The following is a 23,767-nucleotide window of genomic DNA, read 5'->3' as shown; positions in this document are numbered from 1 at the left end:
TCCATCCTACAAATCTGAGCCAAAAAAACACACACAGCGAGCTATATATTCCTCAAACTGAAAAGGAGGGGGAAGAGCAGGAGAAAACAATCAGCTCACATTTCAGTAATTTTCCTGCCATACTACTTTTGCTTCTAGGTCTTAGAAACTAATAAGGAAGTGACGCTAATATTTCACACAAAACAAGATTTAACAAGACTGGATCCTTGAAACTCTGAAGGTAAGCACGCATTAAGAAGCATTATGCAAATACAAACTTCCAACAGGCCCTGTGGACACAGTACAAAGCTGCCAAATAGACAATGATCCCTCTTCTGGAAAGGAAGCAGGTGAGAGAGGTGATGATGGCTGAAGCCTAGCTCAACCAGAGTAGAAATCTCTAATACACCTGCTTTCTTTCTCCTAGATCCTCTCCTTATCCTTCCACACCTTCAAATGCATCCATTTTTTCCAGGGCTCACCAAAAGGGAAATAGAAACAGCCTTTGGAGAATAAGTAACACTTATGTTTCACTTTTCCAGAAATATTCCTCCTTTAGCTAAAGGAATAGTTTTCGAATACTCATGAAATAATATTTGGGGAAAGCAGGGAGAGAAAGGATGGAGAGAAAAAGAAGGAATGAGCCTGTCAGTGTACTCTCCTGGCTATCCGCAAAACAGCTAGCTACCCCAGCCTCCCTTTTCTAAGTGAAAGGAAAAAAATAAAAAGACGCTAAGAAATTGACCCCAACAGCATCATACAGGATTACAAGCTTAAAAATCACTTCAAAGAAAGGCGAAAGAACTTCCTACATTGTTTTAAAAGCTTCTTTAAGAGAGAATGTCTCCCTACAAGATTCCTGTTTCCCTGTTTAACTTGTTATTGTTAAGACTTCTTTAGGATGTCCTGCAGTGTTTTTGTTTGTTTTTGAAATTAACATTTGTTTACCACTAGATACTATGTTTTGATCTGAGATTGAAAAGTGAATTGGACTTTGGAATTTCAGATTCTTCTGCATATGAGATTTGCTTAGTCTCCCCCCACTTAATTATTATTCAATCATGTGTTTATGTCAGAATTCAGATTTATTTTACATTTTGAGTTATAATCTGGTATTATTTTATTTGGTTGCCCAAATTGTTCCAGTGTTGTAAAATCATCTTTTTTATCAAATATTAATATTTGATTAATAATAATTCTAAAACAGCAATAAAAAGGACAACCCTATAAAGTAGAGATTATCCCCATTTTACAAAAGAGAAACTGAAGCTCAGACATCTTAAGTCATTTTTCAAAGAGAATGATTTGAATCCTCAACTACAGGGCTCCAAGGCAAGTATAAATTTAACACACCATTCCCTCCAATGGCCAACAGAAAAACTGGAGAAAGGCCAATCCCAATGTTTGTATACACTTACATGAAAATGAACCATCTATTAAAACAGATTATTACAAGACAGAAATGTAACATGAGCCACACAGTCACTTAATATTATTCTATCTGGACATACATCAGATCTTACCAATTATTGAAGAGCAAGTAGATGTAGAAAAACACCAAATAAATGCCAACAATGAGTAATAAGACCTTTGGGAAGTAAGCTGAAGCAATACTAATACTGTTCACCCAGGCATTACCAGCTGGCTCCATGTCTCCAAATTTTCAAGCTTGAAAATTTGAATTCTCTCTCATTTTCCCCCACTTCCTCAATCCCATTTTTTAAAAAGTTCCCTTTAAAATCTTTGGATTGCAGAGATGAACTGAACCGAGGAGCAAAGCTCTAAAAAGTAATTTAGGAAAATTTTAAAGTCTGGGGCAAATCTAAACGTCAATAGGCTGAGTAGGAACTGTCCATGGTCCCCTGGTGGAAAAACTCAAGACAGAAGAGGGGTGGAGAGAGGTAGGATGGGTCCAGCCTGCCTTATCCCAGGCCCACAGTGCCCACAGAGCAACCTAAGCAGCTCAGGCAAGGAAACTCAGGCTGTCACCTCATCTGAGGTCATACAGCTAATTAGTGACAGAGTGACAGTCTCAAGTCTCTACTTCAAATGGCTATATTATGGATTAAATACTTCATAGGGCTTATTATGGATTAAGTTTCTGATGCACCCTAATATTTGGCACAATACCTGGCATGTAGTAAGTGCTTAATAAATAATCTTAAAAATAAAGTCCCAATCCAGCCAGGAAAAAATTATCACCTTGCCTCAAAAAAAAGACCTTATTCATTCCTGCTTTGGGTCACAATATAGCTCCACTCCTCAAGTACCCTCCATATTGCCCAACATGCAAAGTCTGAACAGAATCTACCCTCCCTCCTAAGGCCTTAAATGATCATTCTGTCCCTTCCCTCAACTCTACAGATGTACCGTCTTGTTTCTATCACTCAGTGTCACTTAATCCCACACTATTTTTCATTATAACTTAAACTTTCATGTGTATTAGGTCTTTCTTCCATTAGAGTTTAAATTTCAGAACATATTCTTTTCCTTTAGATCACAAATCCTTATTTAGCCCAACATGGTGTGCTCCCAAAATTTTCATTAAAGGAATAAATGATACCCTTCAAACAAATGCGCTTGTGTAGCTTTCAGAGAGCCAAGTAGAATAAATGTCATTCTATTCATATACTGAATAACCAAATGGCAGAATACCTTAAACTTTAAAAATCAAATTAATGGAATTTTGACATTTGCAATCATGCACGAAGCCAATACCATGTACTTTAAAATTTTCCTTGACAGGAATAGTTCCCTTCCTAACAGCAGGTAAGTTCTAGCTGCAAATTCAGCTTCCTGCACAGCTGTTTCCCCTGCCATTTCTAAGCCCATCATGATGCTATATTTTGTTGGGCTTTAATCAAGTAATATTAATTTATTTCTCAAACATTTATGTGCTAAGTAACTCTTGGGGCATCAAAAATAAATTATTCAAGAGATTTCCAATCTATTGTGGCTTGCTACTCACCTACTTCTTGGTGAGCTGTTAATATCTGTGCCTTACATCACAAGAACAAACTCAGGGGAGGACAAGAGATATCTGTGTCCATTGGAGGTCTAACTTTAGGCGAAGGTATTAACTGTTACTCTGCACAGCAATAGACTGAAATTAAGGTTTTGTGCCTAAGTCAATCTAGGTAAATTCTTACTAAATGATTTGCTGGCCATACAGAATTTGACAAGTGTTAGCTAGTAGTAGTAGTAGTAGTATTCATATTAATTAGTATTATTTAGATCTTAAATCACAATATTCAATGTAATGTCAAAAATAACTCACCCCCAGCTATATGTATTAATAACATTTGAAGCCTAGAAAAGGGTAGAGGTAAAAAGTACAATCAGATGAGCTTGGTGCAGTTGTCCATAACTAGGAACTTATCAATTAATTGGTCTTTCATGATCCAGAGTTAATTAGGAATGCAGAAATTAAAGTGCAATAAAATTATTATGTAAATATATTCCTGATGTACCTATCCAGCATGTGTTTTCACTTTTATCACAAAACAGCAGAAAGAAGGCAAGAATGCTCCAATGGGATACATTTAATGAATATGTAGAGCCCTACACACTTATGATATTAGAAACATAAAAATGAAGAAATGTATTTAAGTTATTTAGCTCAAAAGCTTAGAGATTTTTACAAGGATACACAAATGATCCAGACGATAAATTGTGTATTTTGTGTATTTTATGGTAAATTTTGAAAGAGTACACAAAACAATGCAATTATTTTCAAAATCTCTAAAATGTTCAGTTAGCAACAATCATGCAATCATGCTGATACCTACAAAGGTTTTTGTAACTTCAATGTAAATGAAGTTTATGCAAAAGCATTAGCAGTCCATCACAAGAAGAGCTAATTTTTAAGCAAAATAGGATTGATTAGGAAGATTGACTTGCTTACCAGTTTAAAAGGAAAAAAATTTATAATCCAGGTACACATTCAAGATTTCCTCGGCCTTAAAAGGAAACCCTACTCTAGATGTACAGCTAAGTGGAAGTTTCTGTTTGAGGAAAAGTATAAAGGGCTGAAGATGGAGAGATATGAAATACGAAGTCATAATATGAAAATAGCAATTGAAAGTTGTGTCTATTTAATAGTGAGTCTAATAGTGAGATGATTGGTGTAGATCCTAGGCACTACAGGTATCTGCCTGAAGGGGATCAGAGCTGGAGTAAGGACCTGGGAAGGCTTCCTTAAAGAGGCAGGGTATGAGATGTGTCCTTTAGGACTACAGACAGGCAGGAATAAGCAAAGATACTGTATACTTCAGGGAAAGGAGACAAAAGACAAGATTTTGAGGGACAATGAGCACATAGGGAATTAATCAGTAAAGTCTCTTTGTGTGGCTGAATTTATTCATCTATTTTCCCCTTGAGTCATTTCTAGTGGTTGTAATGAGGTCCATGGAATTCTGGTAGAGCTAGCAGTGTCTTGCAGTTTCCTCTCTGGCTCAGCCTCCACACCAACCTGGAGAACAAAATAAACAAAGAGAGAAAAGCAAGGCCATAAAGTGAAACTATGTATGCTACACCTGCCATATCTTAAAACTTAGGTGTTGCTCATTGCTTTGATTGGTATACTTACACATTTATGTAACTTAAACAATTTTTAATTTCATTGCCCAAGTGACCTCAGCAGTATGATACACCTAAACAGCAAAGCAAATAAGTCGGTGAGGGTGAAAAGAGGGACATTTTTTGTGTTTAGATTGTCTGTGACTAAGCTGTGGCTTCAGTGTCCTTGTATCCTGTCTGGTGATCACTTCCCCGCCCCTCCAGGCAGCCAGTTCTGGGAGTTCTCCTTGGTTACTCCTGGATCACAAGCCCTGTTGGACTCTAGTTCATCTCTTTATATTTCTATACCCTCAACTGGACTGTAAGTTCCTCAGGACAGGGACCCTGTTAAGGCTCCAGTTCTACAGTCAAACTGCCCAAGTTTGAACCCTTGTCACTACTATTCCCTAGCAGTGTGACCTCAGGTAAATCATTTAACCTTTCTGGACCTCACTTTCTGATTAACAATGGAGATTATGAGCCTATGAGATAACACATGAAAGCAAAGAGTTCACCACAGTGAGCATTTAAATTATGTTAGTGATCTGATTCCTTCAGAGCCTACATGATGCCTGCATACAGTGTGTACTCAGGAACACTTGCAGAATGATGAATTTCAGGGGCAGGGCGGGCGAGGGAGGCAGAACTTGAATTCTTCTTTTAATCTTTCCCGGTACTTAGCCCAGTGATTGCTAAATAGATTTATATTTATAGAAAGGCTATAAGGCAAAGACTCTACCTAAAATGAGGAGACAAAGTCATTAGGGTGGCATTCCAGATCCCTTTGAGAGATTTTTTTGGCCCAAGCTCTTATCTTCAAATCATCCTATTCGGGCATTTCTTTAGTTACCTACTTAATTCATCCATATGTGATATAAACAAACTTCACTTCCTACAAAGAAGGAATGCGAAGGAATCCATCTACTACTCCTAAAATACTGATTTTCTACAATATGTACAATGCTGCCAAGATATTTTTCCTGAATCATTCTTTAACAACAATTCACAGAAGCATGGAATTTTGAAGCTAGTTTGTGAAACACACCCAAGAATCAGCAATTGGCAGGTGTAAACCTGTCCAGAATTTTATGGGTGGAGTATAGGTGGTGTGAATAATTATTTGGATTAATATCAGTGTTACTAAAAAATGTATTCCCTGCAAGACTGCACTGGCTTTCTGTCAAATATACAGACTGTATCTCACCTAAGCGTTCTTGTATATTGAAAAGAACCTCCATAAACATAAGGATGAGACTTTAATTCCAAAGTGTAAAATACCAAATAGAACACTGGCATAAAAGTCAAAAAGAATATCAGGATTCTTGTTCTAGTTTCACTTCCTTGTAAGCCATAGGCCAGGGACAAGTCATTTAATGTCCCTGAAATGCAGCAATAACACCTGATTTGCCTATACTGGTGGAATGCTGTGCTCACTTACTCATTCAACAAACATTTACTGGGCATCTGCCATGGACCAGACTATAAGTAAAGCACTAGAGTAAAAAAAGACACTTGACGCAATCTCCACAGAAGTATATTAATATAAACTGCAAAATGTTGCAGAATAGATGCTATTATTACATTATTATGAGCATTGTTGCATTTATTATTTAAGGATAACAAAAATCTTTCAGCCTATGTTCATGGACTGTGTCCTAGCCTACTCCACCAGAAGGTATTCATTTTATCCCTACTTCATCTGTATTTAGATTTCACCTCCCCAAAAAGGCCTTCTTTTATCATCCTAACTTAGATACTCCTCCCCTCATTGTTATTTTTTTAAACCATGGCACTTATTTCCTTCATAGTAAATATTATAATTACATGTGCTTATCTTCTTGTTTATTATTTATTTATGCCACTAAACATACATTCCGTGTGGTCAGGGATTTTGTTCTTGTTTTCGTATTCCCAACACTACCTAGTACAGTGCTTGGAGCATGTTAGGCACTCAATAAATATCTGTTCCATAAAAGAACGAATGGAAAAACATTACATCATAAAGAGTCATCCCAGCTGAAGAGAAACAAATGTGATAGCTTAGAAGTACTGAGACTGAGTCAATCGATGAAGTTTTAGACTCGAATTCTTGGTTAGTGTTAGTCTGCATTTGTTGTTTATTCAGAGGTACAAGAAAGTAAGTAATTCACCATACATTTATTACTTTGTTAATTCCTATAAAATCAACAAAGATTATAAAAACAATCTTATAACAATACCTAAATAGTTAGGTGTTGTTAATTTCATTTTATACATAAGTAAACTGAAGCTTAGAGAGGTCACTAGCTCAGGTGGTAATTGGCAGAGCCTTTTCTTTTTTAACCATTTCAACCCTGCAGACTGATAAAGGATGGGAGGAGAGAAAACAGAAAAGAAATCAAGGCACAATAGTTCTCTCAGAGTAGGGGGATGATTGTTGACAGCACATAGTAAAAATTCACCTCCCCAGAGATCTGAAAGCCCTGAGACAGTGTCTTCATTCCACGTGTAAAGAAACCCAGGCTTGCTTAGGACAAGTAATTTGCCCAAAATACTTCCACTCTGGGTTCCTCTGTAGATCAGCAGTGATTCCCAAGTCCAGATAATACCCCTCTCTCTAGCTTGCTTTCTCTGCTTTTTTCCTTTGGTCTTTTCCTTTCTCTGTAAAGAAGCTGTTTGAAACACCAAGCAAGACAACATGGATGGCGCCAGAGGGTATTATGCTCAGTGAAATGAGCCAGGCGCAGAAAGACAAGTACCAAATGATTTCCCCCATTTGTGGAGTATAACAATGAAGAAAAACTGAAGGAACAAAACAGCAGCAGACTCACAGACTCCAAGAAGGGACTAGAGGTTACCAAAGGGGAGGGGTGGGAGAGGGTGGGTAGGGAGGGAAGGAGAAGGGGATTGAGGAGCATTATGATTGGCACACATGGTGTTGTGGGGGGGAGTCAACAGCAAGACTGTAGCACAGAGAAGACAAGTAGCGACTCTGTGGCATCTTATTACACTGATGGACAGTGACTGCAGTGGGGTGTGGTGGGGGACTCGATAATATGGGTAAATGTAGTAAGTACAATGTTTTTCATATGAAACCTTTATAAGAGTGTTTATCAATGATATCTTAATAAATCTAAAAGTAAAAAACCAAGCAAGAAAACACAATGTCACTGCATTCACAGAAATAGGATTTGGTCTTCAATACAGCAAGCACTGGGTGGTCAACCATCAGGGTTTCATGCATGTGTTAAACCTTCTCTCTTAGAGACTAGAGCTTTGGCCCAGAAGTCTGCAGGAATTAATTTGTTACAGAATTTCATGTAGAACCACAGCTATCTCCTTTGGTAAAGCAGAAACTTCAGAATAAGGCAGTTTGCAAAAACTTCTCTGGTGGTGTATGAGCGCCATCTGATGCCCAGAGGCAGAGTGGCTTCAGTTGCAGATTCCTGATTTGAGGCTCAACATCCTAATTCCAAAATGCTATCAAAATACAGAGCCAACCAGTCAGACTCCAAAGATTTCCCTGTCGGTAATGTTTAGCCAATAGTATTTATTATAACTGCTAAAATCCTAGTCTTAATTTGATGTTCGTATTTTTCTTCATATGAATTTCATTTTATTCTTGTGGCCTAGAGTTTTATCAAAGCATAGCTCATATATTTTACATTTATCTTATATCACCTCTAATTTCATTCATTCAGCTAATGCCTGCTGAGCACCTACATATGTGACAACCCATTCTTGGTACCGTAGAGGGAACAAAATGAGTAAGGAGAAAAAAAATGAAAAAAACCCTGCTCCCAAGGAGTTTCCACTCTTGCAGTGGAGAAAAACATCTTGACAACTTAGGGGGACAAAGTCAACATTACAGATGTTATAAGAAGAGACTGAAGGGGCTTGGAAGAATACCAAGAAAAAGACCCACTCTACTATGGCTGAGAGGATGGAGGAGATTATATGACTGTGGGTATGAGATCACTCGGGGCAACAACTGCCCTGGTCGTGGGGCAGCATTCCTCTCTTTGAGACTATGGGCTCAGCAAGGGAAGGCTTATGGTAGGTATAGATCAGCCTGCTATACTGACACTTGGGGGAAAGTCAATAAACACAGAGAGAAGGGCAAGGCAAAAGAATGCAACTCAGGCACAGTGACAGGATAAAACACCAGGTGCTGATGCAAACCTAATATGAGTTCCAGCTCTAGGCTCCTCACCAGCACATTCACCCCCAAAAGTTGGCTATGAGACCATCAAACTCAGGTTTTAAATTTAGTAGTGCCTCCCTGAGGAAGAATAAGGGCCCCAAACTTCTGCACTGACCATGAACTTAATCAAAGGTGCCTTCTTTCCATTGCTTTCTGGCTAGTTCACTAGTGGTCTTTTAACTGAGTACAATTTTGTGTGGGCACAGAGAGGCTTTTGGGGGACACATAGGCATGGGTTAGATCCTCAGTTTACATGTCTTTTCCTAAAAGTGGTGGCCCTAAGCAGATGTGGGCTAAGCCACCTACCACCTACTCTTTCACATCCTTTCCTTCCTCACAAAGAAAAGACACAGCCTTCACCGAATCTTACTCTGGAGCATTGCCCCAGGTTGGAAAAACCTCCAGGTCACTAAAACTATATAGATGATTTGAGAAAGTATTTCCCCTAAGGGGGAATCCTGTGAGGGCAAAGCAGAGCAAGTAAGTAGAAGTACTGAAGTAGGTAAAGTCTTATTCATCCAAGTGACATACTCCAGGCCGTCTCCAAGACTTTGTTTCTATTCCTTGTGCTCTTTCTCTCTTTCCCTCCACTTTAGGATGAGAATTTAGAAGTGGGATGGCTATCACAGAAATGCATCTGAATGGAATTGAAAAAGATGAAGAAAGCCACTTTTTGTCAGAAGGAAAGTCTGATTTGTCTATTTAGGTTGACAATGAAAAATGCTTTTATCAATTATTACATGGTGGGCATATTTTATGAATAAAAACTTAAATCTGAAATTGCAAAAATATATCTGAAGCACATATATCATAAACAATAATCCGGTAATTTATAGCTACTTAAGCTAATGATAAAAATTTTAACTATCAATGTGATAAATATCAATGTGTAAATATCAAATAAATGTGAGAGGGAGGACATAGGTTTTCAAATTATTTGGAGGTAATTTAAGAGAAATAAAATGAGAGAAAAGAAAGAGGAGTACTGTGCTAGTAAACCAAAGTAAAAGTTAAATAAGCCAAATCCTGGTTGTCATTTTTCACAACACTTGAACCTGGACTAGACACTGTGACTTTTGGTCTGTGAATTACTAAGTATTTGCTTATTGTCCAATAGAACCAAGGCACTGTACTAAGGATCAAGGGAGAAAGAATAAAAGAACAAACACTGACCCTGCTCTCAAAGAGTTGCTACTTTGTTTAAAGAAAACAATACAGGCAAAGATTCAGAAACGGGTGACTCCATCACCAACATTCTTTAATATTATTCTGTAAGGGCTAACCAAAGCAAAAGATGCAACAATAAAACAGAGGGAAAAAGTATTGAAAAGAAGCAAAAATTATTATTTGCCATTATATGATTTGTATAGCTGAAAAACTCCAACATTAAACATTTTTCTAAAAATAGAGTTCAGGGAAAAAGACAACAGTGAGAGAAGTGAGGCAGAAACCTCCTCCCAAAACCTCCTTCCATATAACATGAAAATACAGGAAATACAACTAATCCTGAAAGAGCAACCCAAAGACTGCAGAACAGACTGCCTACATCTGCGGAAAAAAAGGAGACCTTACAGAAAAAGGTAAAGTAGCAAAGCCAGATTCTAACAGGACCCAACACCTCCACCACCCCAGCTCACATACAGGAGGAAGAGAAAGGAGTGCTAAACACTCAGCCCTGGAGATCTGCTCCGGGAGCACTAACTCTCTTTACATGGTGCTCTGGAGATTAGTGGGGTTGGAAAGCAAAGACAGGCAGAGTACTCAAAGAGACTGAGATTCCAGCCACTTGTGGAGAACAGGTACCCACAACCAGTCTCTCCAGGACAAAAGAAAAGTGGACACTTTGAAAGACTTCCCAACAGCAAGAGGGGTGCTAAAGGGGCAAGAACTACACAAAACTTGCTGCTCACGAGAAAGGACAGGTGGGCAAAATTATCCCGACCCACTCAGCCCAGCAGGTTGGGAACATTCAGGATAATCAGACACTCCATTCCCCTGGCTGGAAATGCAGTGCTGAGGCTCCACCACTGCAATACACAGCCTGCTGCTCTTCCATCACACCAGGCCAGTGGGAGGGCGGCGCCACCTATAATAGCTACATGGGTGTAAGACAGAGGCTTCTTCCTGCACACTTGGCCCACTGCCCCTGACAGTGGAGGCAGGCACTATAGACAGGAAGCAGGAAAGAGCTCTTTCCTCCCGGCAGGCGCCTGCCACCCTTGCCCTTGCTCCAGGTGCTAGGCAGCTCCAGAGAGTAGAGCTTCTGGGCACTAGAGGGCACCACCTACACAAAGTTATTAATCCATAGTAATCATCAGAAGTACGAAATGAGAAAAAATTTTGTACAAACAAGAATCCAACAAACACCAGTGGGCTAAGTCAAACTGAAATCACTAATGTCCTTGGTAAAGATTTCAAAATTAAAATCATAAACGTGTTCATTCACATAGCTACAGAAAAATACTCAATATCTCCAGGAGGACTTCAAGAGAGATAGAAACTTTGAAAAATACAGTATCTCAAATGAAATATACAACAGAGGGATTTAAAAGCAGATTAGATGAGGTAGAGGAGATAGTAAATTAAATAAAAATTAGAGAACAGGAATATAAAGAAGCTGAGGCAGAGAGAGAAAAAAGGATCTCCAGGAAGGAAAGAATAATAAGAAAAATATGCGACCAATCCAAAGGGAACAATATCCACATTATAGGGGTACCAGAAGTATTAGAGAGAGAAAAAGGAATAGAAAGTCTCCTTGAGGAAATAATTGCTGAAAAATTCCCCAATCTTGGAAAGGAAATAGTCTTTCAGGTCATGGAAGTGCACAGATCTCCCAAAGCAAGGAACTCTGGGAAGACAGCACAAAGACATATAAAAATTAAAATGGTAAAGATCAAGGAAAGGAGAGAGTACTGAAAACAGCCAGGGAGAGAAAAAAGGCCACATACAAAGGAAAGCCCATCAGGCTATCATCAGACTTCTCAGCAGAAACCTTACAGGCCAGAAGGCAGTGGCATGATACATTTAATGCAATGAAACAGAAGGGCCTCCAGCCAAGAATACTCTATCCAGCAAGATTATCATTGAATTTGAAGCAGGGATTAAACAATTTTCAGATAAGCAAAAGTTGAGAGAATTTACCTCCCACAAACCATCTCTATAGTGTATTTTAAAGGGACTGCTCTAAATGGAAGTGCTCCTAAGGCTAAATAGCTGTCACCAGAGAAAAATAAAACCACACTAAAGGAAGTACACCAATTAATTACTGAGCAAATGCAAAATTATATAAACTACCCAAGAAGTCTGTCAAGGGATATACAAAGAGTACAGAATATGACACCTAATACATAGAGTATAGGAGGAAGAAAAAGAAGGGCAAACAAAAAGAACCTTCAGACTGTGTTTGAAATAGCATAATAAGGGAGTTCAGTTAGACTGACAGTAAAGAAGCTGCCCTAAAACATTGGTAACCACAAATCTAAAGCCTGCAATGGCAATCAGTACATATCTATCGATAATCACCCTAAATGTAAATGGACTGAATGTACCAATCAAAAGACATAGAGTTACAGAATGGATAAGAAAACAAGACCCATCTATATGCTGCCTACAAGAGACTCACTTCAAACCCAAAGACGTACACAGACTAAAAAGTGAAGGGATAGAAAAAGATACTTCATGGAAGTGATAGGGAGAAAAAAAAGCAAGAGTTGCAGCACTTGTATCAGACAAAATAGAATTCAAAACAAAAAAAGTAACAAGAGACAAAAAAGGACATTACATAATGATAAATGGGGTCAGTCCAACAAGAGGATATAACCATGATAAATATCTATGCACCCAAAATAGGAGCACCTACATGTGGGAAAGAAATACTAACAGAATTAAAGGGGGAAATAGAATGCAATGTATTCATTTTAGGAGACTTCAACACACCACTCACTCCAAAGGACAGATCAACCAAACAGAAAATAAGGACACAGTGACACTGAACCACACATTAGAACAGATGGACCTAACGGACATCTACAGAACACTCTACACAAAAACAATAGGATACATGTTCTTCTCAAGTGTACATGGAACATTTTCAAGAATGGATCACATACTAGGCCATAAAAAGAGCCTCACTAAATTCAGAAAGATTGAAATTGTGCCAACCAGCTTCTCAGACCACAAAGGTATGAAACTAGAAATAAATTTCACAAAGAAAATAAAAAGCCCACAAACATGGAGGCTTAACAACATGCTTCTAAATAATCACTGGGTTAATGACCAAATAAAAACAGAAATCAAGCAATATATGGAGACAAATGAAAACAATTCAACACCACAAAACCTCTGGGATGCAGCAAAGGCAGTTCCAAAAAGAAAGTATATTGCACTGAAGTCTTACCACAAGAAAGAACAATCCCAATTGAACAGTCTAAACTCACAATTAATGAAACTAGAAAAAAGAAGAAGCACTGAGGCCAAAAGTCAGGAGAAGGAGGGACATAATAAAGATTAGAGCAGAAATAAATAAAATCAAGAATAAAACAATAGAATGAATGAAACTAGGAGTTGGTTCTTTGATAAAATAAACAAAATAGATTAACCCTTAGCCAGACTTATCAAGAAAAAGAAAGACAGTGTACACACTTAAACAGAATCAGAAATGAGAAAGGAAAAATCATTATGAACACTACAGAAATACAAAGAACTATTAGAGAATACTATGAAAAATTATATGCTAAAATAGTGAATAATCTAGAAGAAATGGACAACTTCCTAGAAAAATATAACCTTCCAAGACTGACCCAGGAAGAAACAGAAAATCTAAACAGACCAATTACCAGCAATAAAATTTAACTGGTGATCAAAAACTACATAAGAACAAAATCCTCAGACCAGATGGCTTCACCACAGAATTTTATCATTTAGAGAAGACCTAATACCATCCTTCTTAAAGTCCTCCAAAAAGTAAAAGAGGAGGAAATATTTCCAAACTCATTCTATGAGGCTAGCATCACTCGAATACCAAAACCAGGCAAAGACACCACAAAAAAAGAAAATTATAGACCATTATCCCTGATGAGCATAGATGCAAAAATACTCGACAAAATATTAGCAAACTGAATTCAAAAATACATAAAAAAGTTCACCTATCATGATCAAGTGGGATTTATTCCAGGGAAGTGAGGATGGTACAGCATTCAAAAATCCATCAGCACATACACCACATCAACAAAAAGGAGGACAAAAATTATATGATCATCCCCATAGATACTGAAAAAACATTTGACAAAATTCAACATGCATTCATGATAAAAACTCTCAATAAAATGGGTATAGAGGCCATACAGGACAAACCCACACCCAACATCATACTTTACAGTGAAAAGCTTCCAGCTTTTCCCCTGAGACTGGGAATAAGACAAGGATGCCCACTCTCTTCACTTTTATTCAACACAGTATTAGAGGTCCTAGCCACAGCAATTAGACAACACAAAGAAATAAATGGCATCCAGACTTGTAAGGAAGAATTTAAAACATCACTGCTTGCAGATGACATGATATTGTACATAAAAAATCCTAAAGAATCCACCCCAAAACTACTAGAAATTAATAGCTGAATTCAGCAAAGTTGTACAATACAAAATAATAGACAGAAATCTGTTGCATTCCTATATACCAACAATGAACTAGAAGAGAAATCAGGAAAACAATTCCATTTACAATTGCATCAAAAAGAATAAAATACCTAGGAATAAACCTAACCAAGGAGCTGAAAGACCTATACCCTAAAAAGTACAAGACACTCATCAGATAAATTAAAGAAGACACCATTAAATGGAAATACATCCTGTGCTTAGGGATAGGAAGAATATTGTTAGATGACCATCCTGCCTAAAGCAATCTACAGATTCAATGCAATACCTATCAAAATACCAACAGCATTCTTCAACAAAATAGAACAAATGGTTCTAAAATTCATATAGAACGACAAGAGACCCCAAGTAGTCAAAACAATCCTGCGAAGGAAGAATAAAGCTAGGGGGATTACACTCCCAACTTGAAGCTCTACTACAAAGCCACAGTAATCAAAACAATTTGGTATTGGTACAAGAACACACCCACAGATCAATAGAACAGAATAGAGAGCCCAGATATAAACCCACACACATGCAGCCAATTAATATACACTAAAGAAGATATGGAAATAAAATGGGGAAATGACAGCTCTTCAACAACTGGTATTGGCAAAACTGGACAGCTACATATAAGAGAATGAAAATGGATTATTGTCTAACTCCATATACAAAATTAAACTTGAAATGGATCAAAGACCTGAATATAAGTCATGAAACTATAAAACTCCTAGGAAAACCTAGGAAAAAATCTCTTAAATATAAAAATGAGCAACTTTTGCCTGAACACATCTCCTCAGGCAAGGGAAACAAAAACAAAAATGAACAAATGGGACTACATCAAACTAAAAAGCTTCTGTACAGCAAAGGACACCATTGTGGAAAGCAATACGGACGTGCCTCAAAAAAATAAAAATAGTAATACCATTTGACCCAGTAATTCCACTCCTAGGAATTTACCCAAAGAAAACAAGATCCCTGATTCAAAAAGACATATGCACCCCTTTGTTTATCACTGCCCTATTTACAATAGCAGAATTTACAAGATATGGAAGCAACCTAAGTGTCCATCAGTAGATGAATGGATAAAGAAGATGTGGTACATATACACAATGGAATATTACTCAGCCATAAGAAAAAAACAAATCCTACCATTTGCAACAATATGAATGGAGCTAGAGAGTATTACGCTCAGTGAAATAAGCCAAGTAGAGAAAGACAAGCACCAAACGGTTTCACTCATTTGTGGAGTTTAACAACAAAGCAAAACTGAATGAATAGAACAGCAGCAGACTCACAGACTCCAAGAAGGGACTAGCAGTTACCAAAGGGGAGGTGTTGGGGAGGATGGGTGGGGAGGGAAGAAGGAGATTAAGGGGCATTATAATTAGGACACATAATATAGGCAGTACAGCATGGAGAAGACAAGATGACTCTACACCATCTTACTACACTGATGGATAGTAATTGCAATGGGGCATCGGGGGGTGGGGGACTTGATAATATGCGTGAATGCTGAAACCACAATGTTGCTCATCTGTAACCTTCATAAGATTATATATCAATGACACCTTAATAAAAAAACATAGAGTTCAGTAAAGTGGTCAGTAACAAAATTAATACATTGAGGTGAACTGTTTTCCTAAACACAAAAAATAATCAATTATAAAATCTAATGAACTAAAATTCCATTTTAATATGAAACTAAAAATATAAAAGAAATGTTATAAGAAATGTGAGAAAGCTTCATGAGGAGAACTATAATTTTTTTTCTAAAATATGGACAATATGACTTAAATGATTCAAAATACTGTGTTCTGGATAAAAGAGCTCAATACTTCTTAGATGTCAAGACTTTTCAAATCATATGTTTAATAACATCCTAATCAATAGCCCAACAAATATTTTCAGAGGAATATGGAAAATCACATCAGGTTCATCTGGAATAAAAAAAAAAGAACTGCTAAGAATTGTGGGAGAAAAGTATAATCAAGGAAGTCCTATCCATCCAGATACTGAAACCTATCATCGATCAAGCTATTACACAAAAGACAGGCAAATCAATAGAACATAATGAAGAACCAGAGGCAGGACCAAGACAATATATTTGGAATAAAGTTGACATTTCAAACTAGTAGAGCAAAGACGAACTATTTCTTTAATAATGATGGTAGGCCACAAGCTGCTCTTTGGATAAATAAAATGGGATTCCCTAAATCATACATCAGCTAGGGGCTTAAAAACCACCACATACATGGTTCACTTCTCTGTGCATCAGAGATTTGGGATGGATTCAGCAGAATAGCTCTTTATCTGGTCTTGCCTGGCTCATTTGTGTGTCTGCTACTGTCAGCTACCACTAGGCTGATATTTGGCTCCATACCAGCTAGTTTAAAATAATCTCACTCACATCTCTGCAAGACGGCCTGCTGTCAGCTCAAGTGAAAGAGAGCAACAGGCCACATGTGGCTCTTCACCCAGCAGGCTCGTTCACATGGTGGCCCTACAGGGTTCCAAGAGAGCAAGCAGAAGCAAGCATAAAGGGTCTCCTAAGGCCTCATCTTGGAACTCAAATCGTCACTCACACTCTGTTCCATTAAGCCCAGACGTAAGAGGTGGGGAAACTGATTCCACTTCTGCAGGGGCCAAACTGCAATGTCATTGCCAAGAGGGTAAAGAAGGGTAAAGAATTGTAGCCACTTTTGCAGCTTTTAACCTTTGCCAAGAAAGCAATTAACCTTTGCTTAATCATATGTATTAAGCGTGAATACACTCGACTACATAAATATTTCAAGTAATGATAAAAATCATGGAAAACATAAGAAAAGTGGATTAATATTCATACGAGAAGAGGTGAGAGGCATTTCTCTAAGCATGACAACAGAATTAAATCCTACACAAGAAAAGGTTGACATAGTTGACACAGTCAACCTTCTATATATTTAAAACTTTCACAACCAGAAAACCACCATAAATAAGATAGAACGTAAGCTGGGTGCAGTGTGTACTGCTGAAGAATGGTTAATTCATAAAGAGCTTATATAATTTGATACCTTTTTTTAAGGAACCAATGAAAGAATTCTTACAAGTGAAAAATCACAAATTATCAATAAAGATGTAGACGTTGTTCATCCTCAATAGCAGCCAATTATGTGTAAGCTAAAACAACAGCGATTCATATATGAGGCTTTGCCTGTGGGGTCTGCACGGTTTCTTTGTTTTGTTTTTTTCACCGTGATGCAGCGTTATCAAGGGTTTCAAGTAAGAAATACATACACTGTTGGTGAGAATGTAAATTAGAATCTTCCTGAAAGATAAAATTTGGCAATAGCTGGCAAAAATTTTAGTGTGTGTGCCTTGAGCCCAGGATTCACTTCTTTTTCTTTGCTTTTTTAAGGAAATTCATTAACCCAGCATCATTTGTTCTATTACCTTTCCAGCGACCCTGTCCAGCTGACTCTGTCACCGAGGTGACAGTCTGCGGCCCCCATCTTGATCCTTTTCCACCATTTTCAGCCCCTCCTGGGCTTGGAGGGCCCGTGGGCATCGCTCTTGGAGCCGCGGCGGGCGTGACGCCGCCACCCACAGATCTTGGCCCCTAGGCCGCCCCGGGGGCACGGGTGCCACTCCGGGGGCACAGGTGCCGCGCTCAGACGTAGAACCAGCTCCCCTGGTAGGGAGCGAGCTCCTGGCGCCCGCCCGGGGTTCCAGGGCTTTCTGAGGCGGCCAGGGTCCCGACTCCCGCCAGCTCAGGCCCCGCAGCCGCTCCCGCGCTGAGCTGGGGCTTTCTGGCGCTCAGCCCCGCGCGGGTCTCGCGAGAGCTCCGAGCGCTCCCCCGGCTGTGCTACAGCTAGAAATACTCCTTTGTATATCCACAAGCCAAGAGTGGTTTGGGCGAGGATAGGATGGCAGGTGTTTTTCCATTTTGGATGGGATGATTATTGAGAAAGTGACATTTGAGCAAAGTCCTGAAGGTGTAAGGGAGTTAGAAATCTGGCTGGATGATGCACGCAGAGGGAACCACCAGCCCAAGGCCCTGATTCGGAACCATGCCAAGGGAGACTGAGGCTCAGCCCGGAGGCTGGAGTGGAGTGACCAGGGGCAAAATTAGTAGAGATAAGGCCAGAGAGGGTATGGGGGTGAGGCATGGAGGAGGTGACCATGGAAGAGGGAGGACAAAAAGAGGGACACAGAGGTGTGGCTTTGGGTGAGGGTGAGGGATGGACTAGCTGATCTATCAGGTCCCTCTCCAGCTCTGAGGATCCGTTTATCTCTTACAGCCTCTCCAAATAAATACTAGGGTAGGGTGAGGTCAAGCAATGGTGAGGATCTGGAAGGCAGGGAGAACAGCAGCACATAGGGGGCCTTTGGTGAAGTAAGTGGGGTCACCTTAGGCAGGAATTCTCTAAACACAGTAGCAAGCCATGTGTGGCATTCCAGATGGTTAGAGATGCATGGTAGGTGCCAGAGTAATCTGGCCTGTGACACTTAATGGATGGAATTTTTCTCTCCTTTAAACAAAGGTACTTTGGTGAAAGTCTTCAGATACTAACTCAAGTTTATATGAATTTCCTACTTGCCTCCTGTGGATGTAGGACTGATGGTTGGAGTCCCAGCCCTGCATCTAGTTCATCATTCAAATCAAGCTGCCTTTACCAGCATCTGCCCCAAAATACTTTAACTCAAATTCTACCCACTCTTGAGGCTCCAAAGGGTGAGTCTCCTATTCCATTTGACCTTTATGTGCTGTGTTAGGGAAAATTTTAGCACCGCATATACAAAATCTCTAACATTTTATATTGCAGGTCCAAATGGTTCTTATGCCCCAAAAAGAGGAGAATGGAGGGGGCTCTGCAAATGAGCAATTGCCTCTAGAGTAGCTTTTCCAAATAGGCAGCCAGTGTCGTGGAATTAAGAGGTGACTTGCCAAAAGTTTTCACCAGCCCCGGCACCATATTCCACCACCGTGACTCCTGTATCTCTTTTAGCATTTAAAATACAACCACCATTACTTTGTTTCCTTTCATTTCCACCTAAATTTCTCCCAGGATGCAAATGCTGAATGTAATAAGTATCAGAAAAGAAATGCACAATTTCCTTGTAAATACCTCATTTTATAACCAGTTTGGCTATAAGTTAAAAATCTAAGTTGACTTCATTTCAGTAAATATTCTCTGCCTTTGAAGCCAGGAAGAATAAATTGGGTAAGTGTGAGACATCCTATTGATTTTCTTAATACTGCGTTAGTATTTGAAGTTGACAAATTCAGACAGCTATTGGCTTTATTCTGCATCGTTCATGTATTAACTCATTTCTCATGGGCAAGCTCACTAAAAGAGGAAAAAAATCATGAACAAACTACCAGCCAAACAAATCATCCCTTTATGAAAGCTGATAATCTGTTCCTGGATCATCTCCCTTCGCTTCTCCCTCCCTAATTAGAGAGGAAAGTGACTACTGTTTGGAAAAACATCGCCATGGGATTTAACTTGGCCGGTGTAGCAGGAATCTACCACATGCCTGTCCTAAGGGACTGGGAAAGAAATGGCTGGAGAGAGGAGGAGGTAAATAGAAAAGATTCTGCAGGGCAGAGAGCACTGACCCTGCCTTTTCCTCCTCTCTTTCCAGCTTTCAGTTCTTCACAGGTAACTGTTGTAGAGAGGAAAGAGCAGGGATGGCTTCACCCATCAAGGCCACCATGAGAACCTGACTTAGTCTCACTCTATGTACATGTCTTTGCCTTCAACACTAAATCAAGGAGGTGACACATAAAACCAAGTGTTTTTCTGAGGATAAAGGGGAACAAAATTTAAGATGTATAAAAATTAAGGAGAGGAGCAGCTACACAAATGAGTTTCCCAAATGTAATATTGAGCAAGAATTCAGGTTCCAAAAAACACATGATATGATTCTATTTATGTGAAGTTCAAAAGCACAAGTAATTTTACCGTATCAGGGGTGGTGACTGAAGCTGGCACCATAATAGGACTTGGAGGTAAAGTTCCCTGGTGCTGGTTGGATGGGCAGGTTCAGTTTTCAGAAATCCATCCAGCTGTAAACTTATGATGTGTACACTTTTCTCCACTTATGTGCTATTTAACTAAGAAGTTTAAAGTTAAAACCTAAGGGGTGGTATAGCTAAAAATATGGACTAAAGTGGACCATTCATGATGAGAAAAGTATCCCATCCAAAAGCAAATATTCCCTGGAGAAAATTCCAGATACCTCATTGGAAGAAATCTCAAGAGTTCTGCTCCCAGCCCTTGGTCAAGTCATAAAAATTGAAAACAAAAATTAAACTTAGTTTTCCTTTTCTTTTGTGTGTTCCTGATTTCCTTTTTATATTTAAAAACTTCCCTCATCCAAGCAGGGTGGGAGTTCAGTACTGTAAACAAATACCCATCTCCAAAGGCTTATTTTATAAGACAGGAGAATATATTTGAAAGGAAAATCCATCCTGGCTAATAGGAACTTTATTCTTCTTGGCTTTTACTGTCTGTAACTCCTAGTCAACAGAGATAAGACTGTCTGCAAGGTTAATCATCATCTGAGCAGTGCCAATACTCATAATACTAGCAGATTGTCCTATTTTTCATTTAATTAGTTCCTGACACTAACACCTAAAGCACACTGATCTTTCAATAAAACAAATAAAACCAAAGTAAAAACCCTGTCCCTTAATTGCCCAATTTTCCTAAAAGAGAGACCAGAAAAGAAAAAGTGCATTGCAAATTTTTTTTCTAGATGATGATTTAAATTTCTTAAATTTTTTCATAGACTTGATATCCAAAGTGGGCTTTGGGGTGTGTGCTAATGCCTTTTCTGACAGTCCATGAGTCCAGGGTCCCCCTCACTACAGCTGGCATGATACAGTATCCCATTTAGCCTGCATATCTCAGCTCGTTTCATTTTGGCATGAGCTACTCTGCACTATGAGCCAAGGAAGAATCTGAATACATCAGGCTAAAATAATAAAATGACAGATTTATTGCCAGCAGGATGAAGTTGGGCATTACCGAACCAAGATAAAAGATGTGAAAGACACCAGTTGAGGCCATTTGGGGTTTCTTGTTAATATTTTGTTTTAAAAAAGAATTCAAACACTCTTATCTAAATGTTTAAATTTCAGAGACTAGAAAGAAGCCCCACCCCCAAAAAAGTAGGAGAAAATAAATTTTATGACAGTTATGAAAAATTTGAGGACCCAGGACTGTTAAGACACTGGAATGGGAATCGCCAAAGGAGTTGTGTGTTGCCTTCTCTGGAAATATGAAGGCATAATGTCAACTTACCTCTTTAATTTTTTTCCTAGCTGTTACTATGGACTCCCTAACATAATCTGGATGAATAATTAATTCTTTTGAATACTCATGAAAAGAACTGAGTTCATCCAGGGAAGGGTTAGGGAGGGTAGAGAAATACAAAATAGAACAAGAAACATTTAAATTACAAATGTCCAGATCTTTTGTCTCTTGCATAACTTAGTACAATGCTAAAGCACATAGTAAGGGCGCAGTTTTTAAAAATGAGCAAGAACCACATAAAAACAAGCACTGAGAAGCATTTTTATGATTCCATTTATTTAAGTACCTAGAATAGACAAACTGATGGAGACAAAGTAGAATAGAGGTTATGAGGATCTGGAGGGAGAGGGGAATGCAGAATTAGTGTTTAATGGGTACAGAGTTTCAGTTTGAGAAGATGGAAGAGTTCTGGAGACGTGATGGTAATGGCAGCACAACAATGTGGATGTACTTAACGCCACTAAACTGTATACTGAAAAATGGTTAAATGGTAAATTTTATCACAATAAAAACTTCTTGTAAAAAAAAAAAAACACAAGGAATGAGTCCTTGGCTAAATGCAAATACTGACCTGTGCTCTCAGGAGGCCCTGACCACCTCTTTACAGAAGCAGCTGGGACCTGGGAATGTGGCATGTGGGAGCCCAGGCCCAGCGATGGAGAAGCCGGGCTGGTGTTGGGGACTGCTGATCTGTGGGTAACAGAAGCCACCTCTCCCACTTGATGGTGGCGCACTTTCTAGTACAGAGTTCTGCTTCACTGGATGCATCTGTCATACACTTGAAGACAGGAAGTAAAAACACTACACAGGGAGGGGAGCACCTCAAAAGTTATGAACTTCGGTCTCAAATATCTTACTTGCAATCTGGGTAAAGTAACCCTCTCGGGTCTCAGTTTCCATTTCTGCAAATTAAGCAATGAGACCAAATGATATATTGCCTCCACCGCCTCTATGATTTCATGGCTCTAAGTCAGCCCTTAAGTTCTTTTTTCTAAACAGTTCCAACTTAGGCATACTGAAGAATACAGTTTCCCATCTCGTTAGCCATCACTATTCCTTTCTGGACTCCCCAGTATCTTCCCATTCTTCGCAAAGGAACAGTGATCTAAAGTGAACACACCAGTTTCATAAAGCTACAGGGAGTGCAGAGATGGAGGAGACACCACTTGGAATTAATTACAGCATGACATTGCTATGGCTTTCTTTTGTTTTCTTTCTTTTTAAGTTTTTTTAAGCAATAATATTATACTGCTAAATCATTTTCAACCACTGGGAAATTATGGTCACTGGGAAACAAGTTATATAGCAACAGTTAATTCTTTTCCTTTACCTTAATCAGTTGGGTAATAAAAAGCAGCCTGATTACCCTTCACTAAGAAAGGATGAGAACAGGAACAAAGAAACTTTTCATGACTCCCTTCCACTATTTTGAAGCAATAAGGAACACTCAGTGGTTATTTAGGTTGACCTTTAGGACTTCTATTCAAATTAACTCATTCACATCAGTTATTCAAAGCTGCTGTTAAAAAGAAAGTTCTCTTTAAAGATATTCTTAACATTTAAGAACACTGTACAATTCATACTATTTCAATTGAATCCAATGTAGTTGTTTTATAGACTGTGGGTATAAAATGGTTAAGATGGGTTCAGTTTTAAAGGAGGTTTTCAGTCAAATTATCTGGGTTATGCCTGGATGATGCCAAATAATTAGTCTGACAGCAATTCACTCTTTGATCTATTGACCTGGCATCAAATAAAGTACATATACCAAAAAGCCTGGAAGTACTTGAGTTTTAGTGGAGTAAGTTACCCTAGAGAATAAAACTGTGTGAAAACTAGAAATTAGCATCCCAAGGGAGAAGTACTGAAATTAGGACAGCCGAGTGGAATATAAGAACATATACCCCACCACTAAATAACATACCAACAGTGTTCCAAATGAACTGTCTTCATTACATTGTTGTCATTTTTAAAGTTTTTCTTTTTTAAATACCTACTGGTTTGGATTCCTAAGTCATATTTCAAGGATGCATAGAGAGGATCCAATAATGCTTCAGATACATAATACCATAAGATTAGATTTCATTCAAAATTGCAATGGCAAAATAATATGC

General features: G+C 38.7%; 1 long non-coding RNA gene across 1 annotated transcript; it reads right to left on the bottom strand.

Moving 5' to 3' along the window:
* Positions 1 to 3,647: 3,647 nt before the first annotated feature.
* LOC108384137 (uncharacterized) lies at positions 3,648 to 18,142 on the bottom strand. The gene is made up of 2 exons (XR_001849943.3): positions 17,782 to 18,142; positions 3,648 to 4,450 (listed from the first exon to the last, which is right to left on the bottom strand). It is a non-coding gene; the product is annotated as an uncharacterized lncRNA (long non-coding RNA).
* Between the last annotated feature and the right edge of the window lie 5,625 nt (positions 18,143 to 23,767).

The sequence above is a fragment of the Manis javanica genome, chromosome 9 (assembly GCF_040802235.1).
Source record: "Manis javanica isolate MJ-LG chromosome 9, MJ_LKY, whole genome shotgun sequence".
Lineage (NCBI taxonomy): Eukaryota > Metazoa > Chordata > Mammalia > Pholidota > Manidae > Manis > Manis javanica.
This window is presented reverse-complemented; position numbering and strand designations above follow the sequence as displayed.